This window comes from Glycine soja, chromosome 2 (assembly GCF_004193775.1).
Source record: "Glycine soja cultivar W05 chromosome 2, ASM419377v2, whole genome shotgun sequence".
NCBI classification, from domain to species: Eukaryota; Viridiplantae; Streptophyta; class Magnoliopsida; order Fabales; family Fabaceae; genus Glycine; species Glycine soja.
In genome coordinates, this window is record NC_041003.1 from 32,491,171 (window position 1) to 32,516,017 (window position 24,847).

Genomic DNA, 24,847 nt, shown 5'->3' on the forward strand with positions numbered 1-24,847 from the left:
CATGCTTCTTTGAAGAATAGTTCAACTTTATCCAAAAGTATGACATTTAAAGTATAATAACCCAATTAGTAATCAAACCCAATTGTATAAATTTGGATCTTCAATCTTAAAAATTATGTAGTCACGTATTATATTTTCACTTAATTTGTGACATATATTATGAGTTTCAACACTAATTCATTTTATTTTTCTCTTTACTTAGTTGTCCAATCAAATGGTTTTTTAATTTCCTTAATTGTTTTGAATAATACTTAATTCTATTCAATTAACAATACATTAATAACATGTTTTAGAAATCATCATTAAAATAATATTCTACTAATTAAACTGGATTTTAATCATTCAAAATTGAAAATTTTAAATATTTATATTTCAATTATTTTTTATCATCAATAAAATAAATCTTCTTTAAATATTTATTAAAATTTCATATTTTTAAATATTTGGCAAATTTATAAACCCCTGAAGTGAGATACATGCTAGTTATGCTTCAACTAGGATGTAAATTTTCTATTATTCTATAGAATTATATATACAATTTGTTTCTCTATGTTATATACCTAAGTGATCCCAATGTAACATTGTACAAATTAATGAATTGGCTGACAAAGTTGTCAAATTCAAGAATTTATGTAGATTTATGAGAGTTCCATATACTCAACTTATGGATTCAACTCGTAGACTTATAAGACTTCACTTCATATAAAAATAACAACAAAATATCTATAAATAACATATCAATTAAACATTTTAATAATGTAATTAAATAAAATAGTAAATCATAAATTTCACAATATTTAAATAACCAAATCTAGTAATGCATCACTATTCACTACTAAATAATAACTTGCAGATGTTATAGTGGTAGTAGAGCATTCCCATCAAGGGTTTGATGTTATTAGAGGTGGAAATTTTTCGATTCGAGAACAACACATTAAATAAAGGTATGTTGAACACTAAACAAACAGAAAACAATCCAAAATGACTCACGGTCTAATTTTTTTAACTTGCTAACTGCTGACTCGTTAACTCAGTAGTAAACTTGAGAGTTTACTAAGTTTACTTAGAGTTTATCGAGTCTACCCAAAGTTTACTAAAAAAAGAGAATTTACACACAAGTTAACTCACAGAGTATAAGTGGACTCGTAAACTCATAAGAGTTAATGAGTTAACTTGAGAGTTTGATAACCATGATCCTCTTAGACTCCTGCAAATCCAACTCATGTTCTGCTACCATTATGCATGAATCTGCTTCCAGAGAAGAGACTGAGGCCTTGTCTTTGGTTAAACTTGAAATCTCCTTAGCTGAATTGAGCATTGTTGTTGTGCACTACACATCTGGTGTTATCCCAACCTGATCTATGTCATGAAGGATCGGCAATAGATATTTTGCCATGTAACAAAGAGTGTTGACCCATCATGAAGCTGAGTGACATTGAAATTAGAATGATGCATACCAACATTGGCCAAGACATGACAAAAATAGCTCAATGTACTTTGAAATTGATTTTGATGGAAAAACAAACACAAAACTTAGATATAGTTTCTTGAGTACTATTAGTGTTGTTTTCTAATTAGAATTGAAGTTTTATATTGAAAATTTATGTTGACCTTTAATGCAAATCTTTATTACAAGATTATTGAGATGAAATTCCAATTTTGATTGGAAAACAACACCAACAACACTTAAAAAACTGCATTTATGTTTTTGTTCGAAAAACAATTACTATGGCAAGTGGCACCTTTTAGAGAACCATCAATATTGTTTTTGACTACTCATTGTTTCAAAAGCATGTATGAATACATGATTTTGATGATGCCAAAGAAGAATCAAACAAGGTTGCTTCAAATGATAAATATTGCTTCAAGATTAATACAAGGTTGCTTCAACAAACAAAGACCACTTGATCAACAAGCCCAACAAGTGGTATCAGAGCAGGATTCTTGTCTAAAGTTTAAAAATTTCAAGAATAATTATGGCCTCATTTAACTTTTCATTTCCTAAGGGAAATTCTATTAATAGGCATCTTGTTTTCAATGGTGAGGGTTATCACTATTGAAAAACTCGTATGCAGATCTTTATAGAAACAATAGATTTAAATATATGGAAAGCCATTGAAATCGGTCCTTTCATTCCTACAATGGTAGTGGGAAATGCAACTTTAGATAAACCTAGAGAAGAATAAGAAGATGATTTTAGATTTTTTGTGAAGAGATTCAACAAGTTTTTGAGAAACAAAAGAAATCAAAGAAAATCAAACATCAATCCAAAGAAGAAAGGAGAAGATTCCTCCTTAGCCCCAAAATGCTATGAATGCGATCAACCTGGGCACTTGATATTTGATTGTCCTGTCCTTAAAAGAAGAATGAAAAAATCCGACAAGAGGAATTTCAAAGAAAAGAAAGGATACATCATTTGGGAAGATAATGACATAAATTCTCCAAGTGATTCAGAAAATAAAATCATAAATCTGGGTCTCATGGTGAAAGATTATGAAAGCGGAGAAGAACAAAATTGATACATTGATAGCGATTGCTCTAAACACATGGTGAGAGATGCATCAGAGTTTATTCATATCTCTCCCAAAAATAGTGAACATGTGATATATGGAGACAACAAACTAAGGTAAAATTGTTGGAATTGGAAAAATAGGTACGAATTCCTCTACCTCCATAGAAAATGCTTTACCTATTGATGATCTTAAGCATAGTTTATTAAGTATTCATCAATTATGTGATAAAGGCCATTTATCTAACAAGATGATTTTAATGTTTGTCTATTTTTTTATTATTTTGCCTATGATTGTTAACTTTTGATTGAGTTTTGATGATTGTTTTCTGCTTGAGTTTTGATTGTCTTTGATGATTGTGTTTGAGAGTTATGTTGATTGTTTTTTATGATTATTTTTTATGATTGCTCTTGATTGAGTTTTGATTGTCTTTGATGATTGTTTTTTTTATTGAGTTTTGATTGTCCTTGATGATTGTCTTTGAGAGTTATGTTGATTATTGATAACTTTTGATGATTTTTTTATTATATATTTTGATTATTTGTACTAAATATGTATTTTTGTGAGTGTAAAATAGTTAGTTTTAAGGCCTTTTGATATCACTTGACTCTCATACATTGCAACAAGTTGTAACATTTTCTTTTAGGCCATGAAATGATACTTATACAGTACGACATTCTTTACTCTTTTAATTCATTACAAATTGCTGAATGGTTTTTTCCTCTCTGCTCATGATTTATTTTTTATGTTGACAAAGAAGGAGAGATAGATAAAAAATAAGATAGTAAGAAAAATTATCTATTCTTTATGAGACAACTTTTAATATATGAAATCTTCAACTGTCTCATATAAACAATCATTGCAAAATCAAGGGGGAGTAAACTATATACAAATAGATATTTTTTTGTTACTCCTAACCTCCAGATGGTTGTTATCATCAAAAAGGGAAAGAATGTAAATCATGCAGATTTTGGTGATGCCAAAAAGAATTTGCTTGATAATGAATGTCATCATCAAAAAGGGGGAGAATGTGAATCATGCAGGTTTTGATGATGTCGAAAAGAATTCATTTGATAATGATTGTCATCATCAAAAAGGGGAAGAATGTGAATGTATGAATACATGATTTTGATGATGTCAAAGAAGAATCAAACAAGATTGCTTCAACAAACAAAGTCTTCCTTGCTTCAAGATTAACTAAAGATCAAGCCTTGTCACAAAACAAAGTGTTTCTAAGACATCCAAGGCTCTGGTTACCAGAAGATAATTTCAAAAAATAGTTGTTAAAAAGGATTTTGAATTTGAATTTTGAACCTATAATTGATTACTAGATGTTTGTAATCAATTACCAGCATCAAAACTCTTAAAATTCAAATTCAAAAGTCACGACCCATCAAAATATAACTGTGTAATCGATTACCAGAAACCTGTAATCAATTACCAGTGAAAAATTTCAGAAAAAACTTTTTGAAAAGACACATCTCTTCAAACCATTTTGAAAAGGCACGAAGGGCCTATATATATGTGTGTCTGACTTCAAAAAGCAAGAGAGAAATATTCTAAGAGAACTTTATTGTCAAATGCTCTCTCAACAACTCTTGGGCAAACACTTGCTAATCTATTGAGAGTTCATCCAAGAACTTTAAATTGTATTATCCACTCTGAATGAGAGAAATCTTTCTATTCTTCTCAGAAAGTTAATTGTAATCAAGAGATTGGTTATCTCTTGAATTGTGAGTTTCCTGAACACAAGAGAAAGAGATTCCTTGGGTGTTTAAAAGTTGTAAAAAGGATTTTTACAAAGATGGTGAAAAATCTCAAGTGGGTTGCTTGAGGACTAGATGTAGGCACGAGAATTAGCCGAACCAGTATAAATCAAGTTTGCATTTCTCTCTTCCCTTATCTCATTTATGTTATTGCAATAAATTTTTCTTGCACGTTTAAAGAACATTATTAAATTGATTATTGTTTCTTCTTCTGCATTCTGAGCCTATCATTTAGAAGGGGGTTAAAAGTTTGTTAGTGAGAAATTTTAAAACTTAATTCACCCCCTCTTAAGTTATTGATGCCACTTATCCAACAATATGCATGGTACATGCCTTTACAAGTGAAAAACTTATGGAGATTTGGGATAATTTATCCACCTCATAAAACAAGTTCCTCTTGTTTCATGCTATGCTATGTGGAAATCTTGTTTAGTAACGAGATTTGAATACTTAAGACATCCTAGTATGATCATTACATAAAAAAAAAGAATAAAAGAATAATGGTACCTGAATCTTTCCTTTACCAAATGTTTTGTGCCCCACAAGAATAGCTAGACCGTTATCATGTAATGCCCCAGCTAAAATCTCACTGGCACTTGCACCTCCCTCATTGACTTGTTAAATGGATACAATAATTTCAGTTCATTAAACTAGTAATGTCAGCAAAGGTAATTTTAATGCTCATGAAAAACAAAGATATATTAGGCCTATGTTTAGAAACAAAGCATAGTAGTTGCATGTAGCTGCATAGGTGAATGGTAAAGATTCAGGGAATGAAGATGAGTTGTTGATTATGAACCATGCTAACACTGAAGCATGGTCCAGAGAAACATATAGGAATTGCATTAAAGGAATGCAATTGGATGTCACTTGGCTACATGTTAGGTTAGCTCTGTGATTGTTGGGGCAGACCTAAACATTGGGGCAGACCTAAACAAAAGCAACTGAATAAAGTTTGTTTTGCATAACACAAAGATACTTGGAAATATAAATTAGTATGATACAATACACTATGAAGAATAACTACTTTATATTTATATGAAATGCAACATCTATTACTGAAATTACTATTATTGTGGCATTCTCAAAGATTGTAGAGTTAAAAGGTAGAGACAATTTTACTAAGCAACTACAGTTAGTACTCACAATCACCACAAGTGGATCATGTGTTATAGCATGTCCATCAACCATATTAATGGGTAACATGTTCCCATCTTTATCAATTGTGTTCACTAGAGTCTTATTCCCATCTAACCACATTTGTGTAACATCAAGGCCAACTTTTACCAAACCACCATGCAACAAAATTACAAGAAAAGGGAACTTTTGTAACATTCCATTTTTCGTAAATAAAATTTTAGAAAATGATGAGATTTTATAAATAAATAAATAAGTAGATATAATTATTAATTAAAATGATGGTTTGAGAAAAAATAAAAAAGGTATTTTATTTATTTGTTTGATAGAAAATAAAATAGAGTTTGTTTTTATAAAATAATGAATAAATAAATAGAGTAAACCTGTCTCAGAAATTTTCACACTGACAGTGCCTCTTCTTTCCCTCATTTTCGTTTTTCTCCTTCCCTTCTCAAAATCATCATTTTTTCCCGCAGACCACCAAACATGTCTCAAAAAAATGATAATCTCGGACTCATTCACCGTTGGATTGTTATGAAAATTAAGCACTAGGTTTGCAGCTCAATTCCGAGAATTCTCACCGTTGAGAATTTTGAAATAATGTCAGAGCTAAGAGAAATACCCTTTGCATTGTAGTTTTTTCCTTTCCCGCAGAAATCTAAAACTATTTCGGTAAAACTACGATCCCAGACTCGTTAACCGTTGGATTATAGTGAAATTTTGATATGTTATTCGAGAGTCATGTTCGCACACCTTCACCATTGGGATTTGTGAGATAATATTCATGGAGGGATATAACAGAATCACACGAAGACAGTACAAATGGAGGCTTTAATACCTTCTCCTTCTCTCTAACGTTTGAGAACCCTATCAGAGCAATCAGAGAAAAAAATTGAGGAATCTCAGAAAATTGCTATTGATGCCGCTATCGCTGTCAAAAGACACGTGAGCCCACTTAGAGGTAAGAGATGAGTTATTCACAATTGGTGGTTAGTGAGAACATGTGTAGGGATCCTTAGAGGATTAAATTAGGATTTTATTTTGGGATGCTTATTAAATTGCAATTTTTCCTTTATGATTATAAACAAAATATTGATGTTCTAATGAGAATTATTTGATAAGTTGTGCTCTTGATATTTGTATATTTTGACCTATGATTTTGATATAATTATGTAATATTATTTGAGGGGTTTTACTCCCTAGGTTGAGGTAGTCTTTTGTATAAATTGTTATATTGAGGATATGAAACGATGATTCAAATTGTGAGTATGTGGTGAATTGAACATGTGATGAATGATGGAATACATGTATATTGAGATGTGTATTGTGTTATGAGCTATGAATTGTGCAATCACACAACTGTAAGACCCTTTAAGGGCGACGAGTTTTGCGCGACGAGTATTGTGATGAGATCCATTGTGGGAACTCGACGAGTTTAATCACAAGCGCGACGAGTTAAAATGATTTTGAAAATAATTGAGTAGTTATGTGTATTGCATAGTTCATAGGTAAAGTGTGTATGATTCATGAGGTGTGATAACATGTTATTTTGAGATTATAACATTGTGATTGAAATCGAGTGTATGTGATAAATTGAGTATGCACATGATTAAGATGTTGTGTGCATTGAGTTGTAAACTGTGGATTGTACAATCACACTACTATAAGACCCTTTAAGGGCGACAAGTTAATGCTAAAACCTTTTAAGGACGACGAGTTAATACTAAGACCCTTAAAGGGCGACGAGTTAAAAATATTTGAAAACAATTGAGAGTCGTGTATTTTGTACAGTTCATAGATAGAGTCTGTGTGCTAAAATGTTTTCTAGGTTGGACCTGAATCAGGAGAGAGAGGCCCTGATGGACTCTTCGGAGTGTAGGCCTTGGGGGTCACTCGGTTTGAGTGCTCCTTTAAGCCTGTGCCGATCCCACATGGTTGGAGCATTTTCGCAAAACAGTGACCCTGACTGGTCTCCCTATGATATTACCTAGTAAGAGTGACTTGAACTTGCTAGTGTGTGGTTTGTCTTGTCATGTATTCCTAAGCACCCGACGAGATTTTTCACTGACATGGTACCACATTGCACATAGGATTGAATCTTAGTGTATCTATTGTATAACGCTTGTGTATTGTTCTATATTGATTGATTTAATGATATTGTGTTTTGACTATTGAGTATGCGAATGTTGTGAAAACGAATGAGATGTGTGGTGAAATAATGTGAGTTATGCTCAAGTAAATTGTATTTTGTTATATAATATTTATACTTATATGTTGTCTTATTTTTCTCTATTAGTTAGGAATGTGATAACTCACTCTCTCTGTTGTTGTGTTTGGATCCTGTGATGATCTTGAACTTTGTGTTCGGGAGAGCAGATGATTAGGTGAATTGCTTTAAGGAACCTTGTGCTGAAGGACGTTGAGACACAATGATCTGATAGGATGTGACATTAGGATATAAGTTGCTATATTAATTATGAGGTCTTAGACAACCTTGTTTTGAGCCGAAATAATATATTAATTATTTGAACAAGTTTTATTATGGTGTTAGAAAAGTGAATGAGAGCCTTTTACTTTTTTGAAAGACTTGTATTTAAATATATTTTAAAAACTTTTAATTAAATTTGATCTTTTATTTTATTTATTTATTTATATATATATATGTTGGGGTAAAGGGTATCACAACTTTTAAGTCACTTTATTTCAAAGACAAGGTAATAACACTGCATGAAACTGGAAGTTTCCATCAAATAAGTAAATTACAGGATTGTTCCGTAGATCTAATATTTATGAGTGTACTCCTTGATTTTCCAATTCCTGAATGGCGTTCCTCAAGTCTTCAGCAGCCGTCTGTCAATATGGAACAAGAAGAGTTTATGTATTATGGAGAACAAAATGGTATTTGGTTTAGATATTTTCACTTTCAACTATGCGAGTTTGGTTCAGTGTTTGCACAACTAATTATTTTTTCAGTCAGTTTTTCCCAATAAATCTTTTGAAAGCTCAAAAATAGCGGATATCTTTTACGACAAAAGCTGTTACCAAATACATAATAGATACAGAATTGCAATTTTATTTGATAGCTTATTCTTTGCTGACCTGAGGGAAGGCCGACAATTTCACATAGCCTATTTTTGTGAGATGACCATCTGGGGATCTACGAGGGATAATGACACTTTATATTGGAGAGAGAGCTTGATATACTCCCTAGGAAGTTTGACCTTTCAAGTATATTAGATCAGCAATAATATGCTTGTTTAATTTCAAATTTAAGTGAGGGTGTTTGTAAGTTGAATGTTAAGTGCTTATGTATAACATAAGAACATAAACTAAAATAGAAGAAATGAGTTAACATTTCAAGAATGATAATCACTAAAATGTCAAGATTACCTCTCGGATCCAAGAGCTTGTTCCCGAGTCTTTGACCTGCAGAAGAAAACTTTTTAAATTAGTTTCTAGAAAGCTTGTAATGCATGAAATAGTTAAACTATTTCAAAAACACTCTATCATACACTAGTGTCCATTTTTTGAATGAATGAAGGTTGAAAATTGAACTTTATCCAGTAAGAGACATCCAATGTTTCTGTGGTAATCCAAAAAAACTTATCTGAGGCATAGCTCAATAGTTCAAATAATGATTATGTTAAGATTGGAAGTATGATAATATTACAATTTACAACGAACCTTTACTGTAACAGTTGTTCCAGCATTCCCCCGAAGCCTTTGTGCAGCAGTTTCACTATCAATGCCATCAAGCCTCTCACCTGTAGAATCCAATTATTTTCAAAAAAAGAAAATCACACTTGTTTCACTTCAGAAATAAAAAAATTATTTCCTAATAATAATTGACTGAAACAAGCTGGAAACAGAAAATTGTTTAGAGGGCTTAAGGAAGAGACACAGGGTGAAATTATATTATGCCCCAAACCAGGATTGGGTATTTTCTATGACACTTTTCTAAACCAATTCAAAATATGCAGTATTAAGCATGCAACATGTCATTGGTCCACATGGTACTGGCTTTGGTCTCCTTAAGCATAGTCTCAAGTTGGAGTCTTGTGGATAGAAAAAAACGTAGTTGAAAAGGGAGAATCCCACCAAAGGAGACCAGGCAGGTTCTTCGACAGAAATTAACCATCAACAAAGCCAATGATAAACTACAGAAAGGTAGATCTAAATAGCTTAATAAATAAGAAGAAAAATATAAATACATGATCATTACACATGCACGGTTCCATGACTGATATCTAATTGTTGCTGCTGAAAATAATTTTGACTGGGAAAAAATGAAATTAACTATTAAATGGGGGCAGGGGTCAATAGCATAGCATAATTAAATGACATCAGAAAATTAGCATAAACGTTAAATGTCCTGTTCTTGGTTCAACATTTATGAACAGGCCCACTCCTTGTACGTTCCCATCACTTCCAATTCTAAACCCTTGGTATTCCTGTAAGTAGGAACCACTGTTAAACTCTGACCACAAAATATGACTTTAAAACAGAATTGTTAATCTAAGAATGGTGTTATTTGAATAGTCTATTTCATATGGAAGCAACATGCTAGAACAGGCAACATAATATATAGTGGATCTATGATCATCTTTATAGTTGCTACTTTTTCTATTGAACAAGAAAGTAAGATTAAGAATCCTGAAAAAGGAAATGCTAGTAGTAACTAGTAAGACTAAGACCTTTGGGCTGATAATTCGAGTGAAAGGATCTCCAAGGGTAGAAAGCATTCCACGGAGTTTTGTGTATGTTGCATCAGCTGAGTTCAGGGGAAACATTTCCACCATGGTTTGCTGCAACTTCAGATCCCAATCTACATAAAATAGTATTGATCCAAGCAATATTAATATATATCTTATTATTCATGCAAACATTTATGGTGGAACTAATCATCAAAAAAGAGTTCAGAATGCAGAAATACCTTGATGATTAAATTTAGGATCGACAAATGTTTCTCAAATTAAACCCCATGCTTCCACAAGAGTGATACAGAGCAAAACAGTCCAGTCAAACAAAATCGACCACCAGAACAGGTAGATAGGCCCAAGCACAACTCAAAAAGGTCTCTTTATTTAAAGACTACATCTGACCCATATGACCCATATGGGAGGAGTAAGAGTCAGAAATAAAAGTAATTTAGGAAATTATGTTTATGTTTATTTTACAATATTGTAAGAGTGACACTTGTCTTCAAATCCCGATTAGTAGGAATTCTTGTATCAAGGTTGTTATAACCTTTTCGTGAGTGCTATGGAAAAGGGAAACAATCTAACAGAAAAATATTCTCTCTCTCTTCCCTTTTCCTTCCTTTCTCTGTTAGTAATTTTCTTAGCCATTGTTTCCTTAATATTCTTTGAACTGCATTTACCTAGTAAACAAACCCTTTTCCACTCAGCACTGTTCATGTTAAATATGAACAAAAACTCAAGAATTATCAGTTAGTTTGCTTAAAGCTCATTACTATTTTTCTTTATGGACATTCAAATTTGTTCTCCATGACGGCTTAGGTGCAAGCAAAATTCAAGGGGAAGAAGGAGCATGTTACCAAATTTTCAACAAAAATAGCGTTGAAATGCAATTCCCTTCAAATTACCAAGCAAAATGTCGAAGGCTTTTCATTTAGAAACTGAGAACAGAAGTGATATATTTGTGTGATAAGGGAATCAATGAACTAAAATATAGACTCTTTCTTTTATACATACTAAAATATAGACTCTAATAAATTAAAACCAGCTACTGAAACATAGAAGACTTAATTACACTTTCTGTAGTCTTAGTTTCACTGCGGTAGCATTTTGATCTGTTAGTCCCAATTACAGTAATATCCTCTGGTTTTCAAATTATGCAACTAAGTCTCCGGATTCAATTTGATGCAGCAGTATCAATTTTTTTAACAAAGCACAAATTTTATGATGTGAGTGTATCAATCTCATTCCGTGGGAGAAATTTTAAGATAACAGTTCCAGTTCCTTTTGTTGACTTTGCTTATTTGTAACAAGTGTCAAGCTAGGGAGTTACTTTGGTCCTGAGAATATGAGCAACATGATGAATTGTAGAAGATTTACTAGTTGTTGAATCTGAACATAATATTTATGTTTGAAATTCATAAAGTCTAACCAACTACCAATAATTAAGCACAAATTAGTTTAAGTTACACCCAAGGAAAGAAAAAGAGCGAGTTATCCTAAAAGCAAATAAGAAGGGGGAGTTGCTACTTGCTAGCTACTTAGCATGAGTTGTTTACTAATTTTACCTAGTAATAATCTGATTCCTACTTAAAGAGACCAAAAGCTTAAATTGCTTAAATTTTTTTTTTTATTTTCATTAATAATTACAAAAATATCCTATTTTTTATATTTAAAAAAAAATAGTTTATTCAAAAAACTAGACCATGCTTTCCACGAAAGCAAAAACACAACCAATTCGATTTCAATGCAAGCAAATGCATTAAAAAAACAAAAAATCTAAATATAAAAAGATGACACCAATGTAAAACTTGGAATTTCAATATGATAAAAATAGTTTATTTTGATCACATTATATAAATATTTAAAATAAAAACAAAGGTAAAATAAAATGATTTATTTTGATCTTTCTAACCAAATATATCAAAACATTATGAAATACATTAAAAATCATAGAAGAATACATTAACAATATTTTTCTACGATTTAATTCTCTAATCATCATATGAACATTTAATGAATAATGATCATATTTTTTTCTTTCCAAAATAGCTAATGAAGAGAGAGATAGAAAGAATGACCTCAGGTGCCCGAGAAACGGGAAAAGCAACGGTGAGGGACTCCGCTAGCGCCGCGGGCGAGTGGCAGAACACAGAGAACAAACCGCGGCCGAAACGCCAAACCCAAACGCGCTTTTCCCCGGAGATTCAACCCACCCCTCTTTCCCAGTAGTACCTCACTCCACCTTCAACTTCAACTTCCCCTCCTTCCTCTGATCAAACGTCCACATCGGTAACCACAACCTACGAGGAAACAAAACTTCCCAAGTCGATTTTTTCCCTAGTTTAACGGGAATCGTGGCTCTAACCTCCAAATTCTGACGAAGATTCTTCATTTTCCCTTTCTTAAAATTTTTGCAACTCAGTATTAAAAGGAGAACACTAGAGAGAAATAGAATAACTCAATGATCGGTGTTGGTGTTCGGTCGTGACCGTTAAGTTGTGTTACTTGTGTATCATGTGCTGTGCCTTGGCGAGACTTGGGTTTTGGCCCCACTTGAATCTTTTTCGGTTGTGGCTATGCTTAGCTCCTAGATCATCCATGCATGCGTGTACGTATTTCAAGAAAAATCAACTCTTTTTTATTTTAATTTTATCATGGATTATAGGGTACACTGAAGTGAAAAGATGTGTACGCTACACAAGGTCATGCTACCTAATAAGTGTGATTGGAAAATGATGCTAGATTTGCTGCCGCATGTCATTCCAGGCAGGCTGAAGCAAGAAAGATATGCTTTCTCCTAATCGAGTTTGGGCTCAAACGGACAGTACTACCGAGAATTCAAACCATGGATTTTAAAACTGGATGGAACCCGGTTCAACCAAATCGGTTAGGTAACCGATCTAGAGACTTAAAAAATCAGGACATTTTAAAATTGATTGGTATAAAACTGGTCAAAGCCAGGGATTGAATTGGTCTTTTTAAATTAGTATTTATTTAGTTTTTTTTAATTTTATTTATTTTAAAATATTTTAAAGATAAATAAAAATACATTCTTAAATATTTCACATAATTATAAACTATTTTCTCACTATTATTAGTTTTTATCTTATAAAACATAAAATTTAATCATTTGTACTAATTTATAATTGTTTTTAGATCCTAATTTTTTAATTATATATTATCTTATTACTTAAAATATTATATAATATTAAAAATTATAAAATTGGTTTAACTATAATTAAACTATTGAACCTTGAACCGATATCTTTACCGATTCAATCACCTGTGTGGTTTTGAAAACATTGATCCGAACATAACTTTAAGTATTGTAGGTTACAACTTACAACTTAGAGGAGTCTCCAATATTTAATTTCAGTCCTTTGTATTTTGCATAATGATATTTGTCTTTTAATTTATTACCTCTATTTTTATATATAAAAAACAAATATATAATCCATTGACATCAATAAAAATAGTTAATTTGGTTAATTTTAATTAACAGTTATCATAAATTTAAATTTTATTCTAAAAATACCCATTGAATCAAATGGTTTTAAGGGGTAGTTCAATTTAATAACACTACTCATTTTTTAAGGAATAACCATTTTCACCAATGAGTGTGACTTATCTCATTAATAGTTTTGACCATAAATAAAGGTGTAGAAAAAAGTTAACAACTAATGCATTTAAAAGTAATTCTATGTTTCTTATATTTAGGAACAAACAAACATTCTCATTTGTTTATGAAATTACAAATATCACACTAGAAAGAGGATTAAATAGTGCGTTAAATGAAAATAAAATAAAAATCGCAAAGGATAGGATTTTCTCAAGTAAATATGCCAAGAACATAATTTCAAGTATATCGTCTAATTAATAAAGAAAAAAAACTTTGTTTAAAACAAGTTTAGACTATCATCGAATTTTGTAAAAAGATATTTTTACAAAAAGGTTTTCCAAATACAAACTTACGTGTCTAAGTGTGTCAGGATACAAGTTAAATCACTTAAGAGTGAAGTAAAAACACTTAAATTAATACCGGTTTACTCAATTTGAGTTATGTTCAATTCTCATTCACAATCATGTGAAAAATTCTACTAATCAAAATTTGATTACAAATAAATAATTTGTCCTACCACTCCTAGCTACAACAATATTTGTTAGGCAACTACTGACACACCCTTACACTTTTCTGAATCTAACAACACCCAAGTATTGTTTAGCACTAAGTCACTTCTGGCTTTCAAAACAATAAAGGTTTGATATGAATACACAAATTCAAAATACTCAAAGAGTAGATAAATACATAAGTGCAAATACAATCAAATAACTTTGCTAAGGAAAGAATGACACTTTAAGCATAAGACTAGTCGTCAAAATACTCAGAGAGAGGCATGTTACTTGAGTTCTTTGGCAAGAGGTCATGTTACAAAACCCCATATACTTGAATAGAATGAATATAGACAGTATTGAATGTGCTATAAACAAAGAGTCCTCCCAAAATTTACTTGGAGTAGTAAAATTCACTTAGAGTTTGTTAATCACTTAATTTATTATTGTTACTTGTTAGTGCTTATTAGTTAATATAGATATGAGTAGTGAATTCTAAAACTACATGGTTGGTCTTTTACTTCTTTGCATATGAAATTTGAAAACTTGGTTGCGGGAAACTAAAAGTTTGATGTCAACATCAGAAGCAATGACATAATAAATGACTAAAGCAATATATTAAATATCCTCCCGTGTGAAGATGTGTACTAGAATTGATTGACAATGGGATAGTCATTATCTGATGTAAACCAAATTGTAGCATATAATTTGTTGTAATCAAATGAATTCAATCCACTTTCAATAGTTTCAATAATTTAAATGAAGGAAATAATCCTGAATAGCCAATTGCCATCAGGGATGAAAAGAATCACAAATCTTATACATTTGGAATTTTTCCTTTGTTTTTTCAAAAACCTCTTTAGTAATAATGGTCTGATTACCATAAGCTCTCTTAATTTCCAATGTTGCTTTCTGATAGAATCCAGTACCTTGCAATGCATATGCAATTAAATCATCAAACCCAATATCAATTCGCTTTATAAACGAATCTGGTGGCAAATATATTATCTTAAATTTCTTCACAATGTTGTAGCATTGTCAACTAAGACAAACATGATCTGCACATTAGAATTTAAATAGGCAACAATACCCTTAAGCATGCATAGCCTCACAAGTCATACCATATGTATAAAGTATAATCTTATCAAATCTTTCAACAACATATCCAAAAAATTCAACAACAAATATTAACAGGGATTTAGCCATTTTCTAGCAGGTGACAAGATTAATGATTATGTTCTACATGTATCAAAGCTCATCCCTTTTTTAGTTTTTCTTGTATATATTGAACTGAACACAAGTCCAAAGCTATTGTTTGACATTGTCAATTTTAGTTTTGATAATAGATTGTTTCCTTCTTTTAAAGCAATTAATTGCTTAATTTTTTAAGGATGAGCTAGTTGTACGTACCCCATTGATCTCCAGTTGGTACGCTATTGGGGGATTAATGTGCAACTTCTTCATTGGAGACTGGGAAGAAAAATGATTAATTAAGTTGGTGCTCTTGTTTTTTTTTTAATTCTGATTCTAAAGTTCGGCGTGGCTGCTCTTAAGATTAAGAAGCTCATGGGCGTGGTTGCTCTAGTAAATTTGGGATATATGTTACTTACAAGCATTGGCCTATACTTAGCCAATTCTGCCGCACACACATTCATGGTGCAAGTAGTGTGCTTGTGCCTCTTTTATTTTACAATCAAGGAAGAATAACATAGGGAAGAGAAAGGGTTGTGATTGTGTTGTGTGTGTGTGTGTCTATTTTTTTTGTCACTACTTATGAAGCTCAATATGATTGAAAGAAATGAAGCATAACTAACTTTTTTTTCTTAATTTTTTTTCTTTGCTTAATTTTTTTTTTAGTTTTGGACCCTAAAATAAAATGGAAATACATGTATATATTAGTTTTATATCTTTTGTTAAAATCAAGTTTCTTGTGTTGCCTAATGCTCATGAAAATTATTTACCATATTTAGGAAAATTTAAGAAAAGATATACAATGGAAATGTTTTAGTCTTTTAAGTAATAAAACTAATGGAGTCTAACAGTTATTATAAGTTAAGGGATAAAACTAAAAAATCACTTAAATTCAAGGGACTATGAAAATTACTTTTCAATCTAAGGGAGCAAAAGAGTCTAACTTTGTTTACTACATCAACAAGGAGTCTAACTTTGCTTCTAGGTTTCATACTTGGTCTTAATTTTGACAGCATTAGTTATATTTTGACACTATATCAACATGTTAGTCATAACCTAAGCTATAGATCTCTAATTATGACGTTCTTTATATGCTAGGAAAGTTAATAAAGATATCTACAAACTTTTTAAAAAGGATGAATTCGGGAATTTTGGTGTTAAAATTCAGTTTTAGAGTCAGACCAGAAGTATAGGGCGAGCATGCATGACAGACCTTTTGTCTTTTGAGCATATATAATTAAATTCGATGCCAAGTTAGGCAAATGAGATATCGTTGAAAAGCTTATTCCATGGGCTAATAGTTGGGATAAGGGTAATCTTGGGATTAGGAGATAATTAGTTGTAAAAGAGGAAAAACATAGTGCAAAAATAGACTAGGACCATTTATGTAGTTGTGACCTTTCAGATTCAAGGTTTCCCCCCTTGTTTGTGTTTTATGCATTTTTAGTTTCTCCATTGGTGATTGCTATAGAAGGCTAATGATTTGGATTCTCAGACTTGTTCTTAATTCTATTTTGGATTCAAATTTCCCCTTCTTTTCCAAATCTGTTTACAAGCATGTTTTTGCTTGAACTAGATTTGATTAGGTTTTGGAATTTATTTTAGAAGCTACACTAATGAATTTATGGTCTAATTAAATTGGATCATTCTTAAATCAATTGGACCTAAACATTGGTGTTGCAATTGCAAATTGGCGTTGTCGTTCACTGATTGAATCAGAGGATGTTTTCCAGTAGATAATTGAACCATAGAATACATGATTGGATCTAGAATCAGTATAGTGATTTGTGATGAATCCTACCATGTGTGTGAATTTCTTAAGTCGAGCTTCATAGCAATTAAATTTTAATTCAAGTTTGGTGAATTTTTTTATCTCCTCATAACGATCAAAACACCATTTTCTAACTCTCCTAACTTAATTAAGAAATGACCATAATACCTTTCTAAGCTTTGACCATATTTTCTTGCTCCTCAAAGGAATCCTTGCGAAGCCTACTCCTCAAAGGAATCCCTGCGAAGATCATAAGTCATTTTCAACTAACCATTAGAATTATATTTCTTTATTTTGTGAATGCCATGTACAAATGTGTCTTTTTTGTGCAGGATTCCATTGAGGAGCAGGCTTCGCAGGGATCCTTCGTCTCCCATGGACGTCAGGATGTTCTCACCGCTTCTATTGGATGTCCAGAGCACCCTGGACGTGTTCGTGCTGCTGGAGCTGGTGTCAACATCAAGAAATACTTCGGATCGGCTCCACAGACATCCCATAGCTCTTCCTCGCTACCTCCTGAAGAATTGCAGTAGTTGACCCAACAAATTAGGGACCAGCTAGAAGAGTCGATCACAGAAAAAGTGACTCGGCAGCTCATGGCATCGTTCAGTCAGATGCAATCCCAGTTTTAGTTCCAGATGCAATCTCAGGGACTTGCACTGCCTCTGGAGCCTCTGGTTGGTCCCTCAGGTCCTCGAGTAAGCACAAAGGAGAGTTGTGTTGATCCCTCAGGAAACGATCCTGAGACGGGTGACTCAGAGAGGTGCGGCTTGTACATCGAAGCAAATCCTACTCACCTGGTTGCCCTAGGAAAAGTTTATGAGGGATCCACTGTTGTTCATAACACTCCTTTGTTGCATGTCCAAGTAAAGGTGGGTGTGGAGGAGGTTAAAGATCCAAATGCTCCCGTTCCTGTACCCACTGATGAGGTTTCCTTAATGGGGTAGGCAATTCACACCTTCCTTGCTTGGTCGACACATCTGGTCAAGCCTTTATCACAATAGGTACTTTACTCTTACTATATGTTTCTTCTTTTTGAATTAGTTCATTCAGCGTGCCTTAAATTAGGCCATTTAACTTTGTTTCATGAACATGCAGTTGTGTCTCCGGCAAAACCACCTCAAAAGCTGGATCCGGAGGTCGATGATCTGCTTTATCTGATGACATTGACCATCCTAGAGCTTTTCTTGAGGCCTTACTAGGTTACATGGGATGCCACCGTGTTTGGGGTCTTTAATCCAAACTTCCTGCTCTACATAAAGCACGAATACCTCTCCGAAATCACACACGGTGGTCAATGTCTCAGCATATTAGTGTTACAGTTGTGGATTCTGTAAGTCATTTTAGATTACTTTTAATTACCTAAGTTATTGCTTTAAATTCACAAATATTTAACTTTGACTTAACATAAACATGCATCTGACTGAAACAAGTATGCGAGCGGGGAATTTTGATCTGTATGGATTCCTCGAGCCACAGTCGATTCAGAGGTCTAGGCAATCGCAGTTTGAGGCTGAAAGTTACATAAAGAGTTGGATGCAGAGTTCAAAACGCGATGTCTACCTTGGAGCCTACCTGAATGGGTAAGTCACACAAAATAACTGAATTTGATTAATGTTTACTAATATAATAACCCATATTCGTCTCCACTGCAGCGGACACTGGCAGATGGTGGCCATCGTGCCCAAGGAACACCTAGTTGTCTGGTTTTGTTCATTGCATAACAGGCTAGACAACTACCTTAAGGGGATAATTAACATGTCAGTGTTCTTTTCAATACATTTGCATTCAAATACCTCAACAACACCAGTTTTTAATTGTTACTCGTCTGAAACAGTGCTTTAAAAGGTCTTGATGATGCTCCACAGCCTAAATCAGAGGCTCCTGCTAGGTGGATTATCGTCAAGGTACGTTATTTACATAAAACTTCCACTTATATATACTTCTTATGTGTCTGTACACTAATCGTTTAATTAATATCCAAATTTCATTATGTATTTAGTGTAATAGACAAAAAGGAAGCACTGAGTGCGGCTATTATGTCATACACTGGATGTCCACCATCATTTTAGGAAGTTTCAGGAATAACTGGGAAGCGATACGTTTATTTCAAACAAATTAGATTTTTTTATAATTTGAATTACATTATTAACTTATTATCATTTATTTCATCATGCAGTATTTTAACGATCCTAGACCATTGGAGCCAGAGAGATTAAAGGCGCTTCGGATCCAGTGGGCACAATATTATCTCCGAGTTAGAGCTCAGAGCTAGGATTTAGGGACATTAAGTTTAGCTTAGTTTACTTTGGTATAACATTTTTTCCATTTCCTATGTTATTTGAACATTGAATTCATTTGTTGATAGTTGTTAATAATAAATCAATTATTCATTGTGATTAAAACTACTTGAAAGCATAATAAAATGTTTATTTGCTGTGAATTGGGTCTAAAATTGCATTTTACAGGTACAATTTTGGGTTTATTGTAAAAATAAACTTGAAAACAACATCGGTTATTAATAAAAAACCGATGTTAATATAGTAAACAACATCGGTTATTCAGAAAAACCGATGTTGACATACACCTTAACATCGGTTTTTCAATAAACCGATGTTGGTTATTTCTAATAACATTGGTTATTTATACATAACCGATGTTAATGTACAAACGTTAAAATCGGTTATTTATAAATAGCCAATGTTATATATAACTAACTAGAGCAAAATAAGTGTATACATGATGAACGTTGACATCGGTTTTCTAGAAAAACCGATGTTAATGTATTAGTTAACATCGGTTTTTCTAGAAAACCGATGTTAACGTTCATCATGTATACACTTATTTTGTTGTAGTTCTTTATATATAACATCGGTTATTTAGAAAACCGATGTTAGCATTTTTATGTTAACATCGGTTTTTTAAAACTGATGTTAACAATAATACATTCAACATCGGTATTTTAAACATCGGTTTTAAAACCGATGTAGAATACCGTAAATAACCGATGTTGAAAGTGTATTTTCTAATAGTGACAAAGCGTAACTGAAAAAAGCAACTTAAAAAGGAAGAAGAAAGCACAAGGACATTTTTGGAATTAAATAAAATTTATGGGTGCACAAGCAATAATGCTGGTGCACTTAGCAACACCCAGGACAAGATGATCACGATATGAATTCCCTACAAGTAAACCCAATGCACAAATGAAATCTAAATAGAAGCAATAAATAAAAGAGGAGTGCTATATGGTACGAAGGACTTATGTACAAAACACACAAAATTTCTGATAAAAGTAATAAATTAAAATATTAAAAAAATAAAAGGTCAAATATGACCTGGTTCTTTACTTTATTTTTTTTAATTCAGTTTAGTCTTTTCATTCTTTCCAGATTGATGTCGTTAATAATTTAAGATTGAATTTTTTTAATAAAAATGAAGTGGAGGGGAAGGGGAGAAAATTGAAAAAAAATCATTTTTAAATGATTAATGAAATCAATCCTAAATAGATTGAATGACCAAACTAAACAAAAAAGTAAGATAAAAGATCAAATAATTTTTTAAAAAAGATAAAAGATTAAAGAGAGAAAAAAATAAGATAAAATATCAAATTAAACTTTTTAAAAGATAAAGGATCAAATTGATAAAAAAATAGATAAACGACCAAATAGATCATTTAGTCAAAATAAAATAGTAAACTTTTAACTTTTTATTTTATTTTATTTTACAGCACAACAAACTTTTGATTCTATGTTGCTAATCCCGTTAATCACATAAGCTCTCGGCGTTTCCCATGGATCTCATGGAGCAAATTCTAAACTTTTCATTTGATGAAACAACCATCGGATATGCTTCCAATCTTTTTTACTTTTCTTACAATGCTCTAAATAACATTAAAAGGTAAGATGCTTAATTTTGTGTTGAATTTGAATGTAGAGGTTTCAAATGCTTTGCACCACCGCATCGGTGCCCTGTTAAAAGCCTAAAACATTATTTAATTGGATCGCAAGAGAAGAGGAGCATTAAGCGAGAAAAATGACAGCAAGAATTGAAATAGGTCTTCAATTGGAATTCTAATAGTTGAAGAAAAAGAAGAAAAGAACTGAAGGAAAAAGCATAAAATAGGAAGAAGAATAACATGGATTGAAAGAAAAATAAGACAGAAGCCACGTCATTTGTGTTTCAAGTACCAAATTATATTCTTACTATAAAGCAAATTTCTAAATAAAATGGTGATCAAGAAATATTAAAGTGTGGAGACATAAGATTGGTTTAATGGTTAAAGAATGATAAAGAAAGAAAAAATGAGAAAGAGATTATCGATTCGTATCTTTCCAACTATAAAAAAAGATATATTCAAAACTAACATAGTAACATAGATTAAAAAAAATATTTAAGTGTTAAGAGGAAAACCAATGGATTTGCCTAGAACATAGCCTTCCAATTTATTTTTCACTTTACATAAATGTTGAGTCAATTACCCACTATTGCGTGGGTGATGCTAGGTGCACCCAACATTATTGCTGTTACACCCAAGATTTAGCGTGAATGGGCGAAAATGCCCTTCTTATAAATTTAAAAGCTGTGCACCCATCAACCCTATTCACACGTTCCGTATAAGGATTTAGTTGATCCGTATGACTCATACATATTAAGTTAATCGGTATGAGTTATACGGATCAAGTTGATCCGTGTGAGTTATACGGATCAACTTGATCCATATGACCCTTTTTAATTAAAAAAATAGGTATTTATGTTTTGAAAAATGTTTTTAAATAGGTATTTTATTTGTTACCTTTGTTTTAAAAATAGGTATTGTTTGTGTTTTAAAAAATAATATGTATGATTGCATGGTGTTATGAAATGGTTTTAAATTTTAATAGTAAATATATGAATTTTATAGTTGTTTATGTTTATTTTATTTCAATGAAAATAGTCATATATTATTTAATTATGTAGTTGTTATTTTATTTATGAATTTTTTGTTTTAATTATGTAGTCATATATGGTGTTATGAAATAGTTTTAAATGGTGTTATTTTATTGCAATGAAAAATAGTCATATATAATTTAATTATGTAGTTGTTATTTTATTTATGAATTTTGTGTTTTAATTACGTAGTCATATATACTGTTGTGAAATAGTTATAAATGGTGTTATTTTATTTTAATGAAAATAATCATATATTATTTGTAGTTATAAATTTTGTAGTTGTTTATGTTTATTTTAATAGTAAATATTGAATTTGACCAAAAAATGCATGTGTCAAATTTTGCAGATTATGGTTAGAACTAGAGGGTTAGGTCATGCCTTAGGCAGGGTTATAGGTAGAGCCCTGGGGAGAGAGGATCATCATGATTCAAATGATGTTTCCCAGCGGTGAAGGCCTACAACATCCGCACGTAAGCAACGGGAAACTGCCCCTGTTGCTGAGGATGATCCTGTGCTGACTAAAGACATACATGCACATGCTGAAGAAGCTGTTGATGATGCTAAGGGATTTCCAGGTGGGCCGCGTGACCCATCAGTGATGACTGACTATGGTGACCATGTTGCAGTCATCGTATGGAATTGAGAGGTATTTAAAATTTAAATTTAAACTTATTTGTTATTATTTAAATTTGTTATAATTTTAATTATTATTTTTATAAGTTGTCGAATTATTTTTTTTTGCAGGAACATCCTGAATTGAAGTTATCCTCCCATGGAAGGAAGGTTCAGAAATTTGGGAGGTTTGCTCCAAAAATTGAAGGGCTAGTAGCTGCCCTAGGATTAAGTCCTTTGATCGCATGTTCAGTAGACACTGGCAATCGGGGACTTATATCCGCTTTCGAGGAGATGTGACATATGGAAACCAGCAGTTTCCATCTTCTTGTTGCAGAGCTGACCATCACCCTGGATGATGTGGGGTCTCTGCTTCATCTTCCAATTATAGGCATATTCCACAGCTTCAAGACTCTGCATGTCGACGAAGTGGTATTGATGTTGGTGGAGTTACTTGAAGTCTCCGGAGAGGAAGCTAGAGTTGAGACAACACAATGTCATGGGGCATACGTACGCTTATCGTGGCTATAAGATATTTATCAGAGTAAATGTGAGGCCAGACATGTTCATGTTGGTTTTTTAGATGCTTTTCGAGACTTGAGTCAGAGTGGAAGCTATGCATGGGGAGCTACCGCCCTATTACAGGTAATTAATATGTTTTTAATATGTTAATTTGAACTATGTTTTTAATATGTTAATTTGACATTTGTTTTATTTTGATCTAATCTTTGTAGTGTTGGATATATGAGCATTTTCCATCTGTTGCTGAGTGTTTGACTGATCCAGACTATGATGAGATCTCACCACATGTCTGTCGGTGGATTGCTACGAAGGCTTATTCGAAGTCATTAACAGCATCGACGTACCGGAAATGTCTAGATGGACTGACGATTGTTGATGTTTGCTAGATGCCTTACGGTGAGCACCATGGAATGTAGGAGTTTGATTTGATTTCATGCTTTTCAGGTCATCTACGATGGGGTCTCGTTGTCGTCAGACATCGACCATAGAGGGTGGTGTGACAATTTGGATATGTTCAGACCATTCCTCCATAGATAACCCTTGGTCTGAAAAACTTAGTCTCCTCCAAAACATATGGATTGAATCTAGTGGGACACTACCAAGAACACATTTAGATAGCTCACATGCACAAGGAAGACTGTGCGTAGTTCTCATGACACAACCACAATAAGAAGGATTCTTGCTAGCATAATGTACACGCTCAAACTCAACAATAATCTGATTTAAAGCATACCTTGAAACCATGCCAAGAAGCCTCTTGTATAGGGTAACTTTAAAAACATGTCCAACCACATGTGTACTTATTTCAAAGGATGCTTTAATTTCAGTGTGTTGCAGCGTGATCATGTTGTTCATGGCATCCCAAACACTACATAAGTCTCCAAGGTTATTCTGTAATACTCTTTTTAAAGCCCAATGAGCATATTCAACCCTACATTTGAAATACACAAAAAACAATAAACAAATACAATAATTAAAATCCATCAATTCATCAACCTTAATAGAAAAACTTGAACATTTTCATATCTGTTTGTTGTTGTGTTTCCTAAGTGCATCACCTTATTTGTCTAGGCTGTAACAAATTTTTCCTTGTGGGGGATTATCCATGTTTCGTTAACATAGTCAACAAACATTGGCCAGGGTGAACAAGTAATTTCAAACTTCTTAAGGCAATCATCGAACTGATGTTTGGAAGGACAATCAACCAAACTTTCCCAGGCATCCATCACATACCCCCAAGCATTTTTTTTTACCAATTAGGGATTTATGTTTTGCCTTGACATTCTTGTCAACGTGAAACTTGCACAACAAGTTTGTACACTCAGGGAATACAACTTTCACTGTATTCATCAATGCTAGGTCTTTGTAAGTCACAATAACTCCAGGGAAGGCATCACGTCTTAGAAATAAACCTCAAAATCATTCTAAAGCCCATACCACATTATTAACACATTCACCCTCCAGATATGCAAAACTAGCAGAGAATGTCATCCCCGTTGGTGTCACACCAACAAAGTCATGTAGTGGGAGACTGTACTTGTTTGTTTTGTATCAAAACACCAAATTACATGCATTGCATAACTTGACTGCATCAGGGTA

The 24,847-nt window shown here is 32.5% G+C and overlaps 1 pseudogene; it reads right to left on the bottom strand.

The window, feature by feature from the left end:
- Nucleotides 1-1,168: 1,168 nt before the first annotated feature.
- On the bottom strand, nt 1,169-12,828 carry LOC114375185 (annotated as a pseudogene).
- Between the last annotated feature and the right edge of the window lie 12,019 nt (nt 12,829-24,847).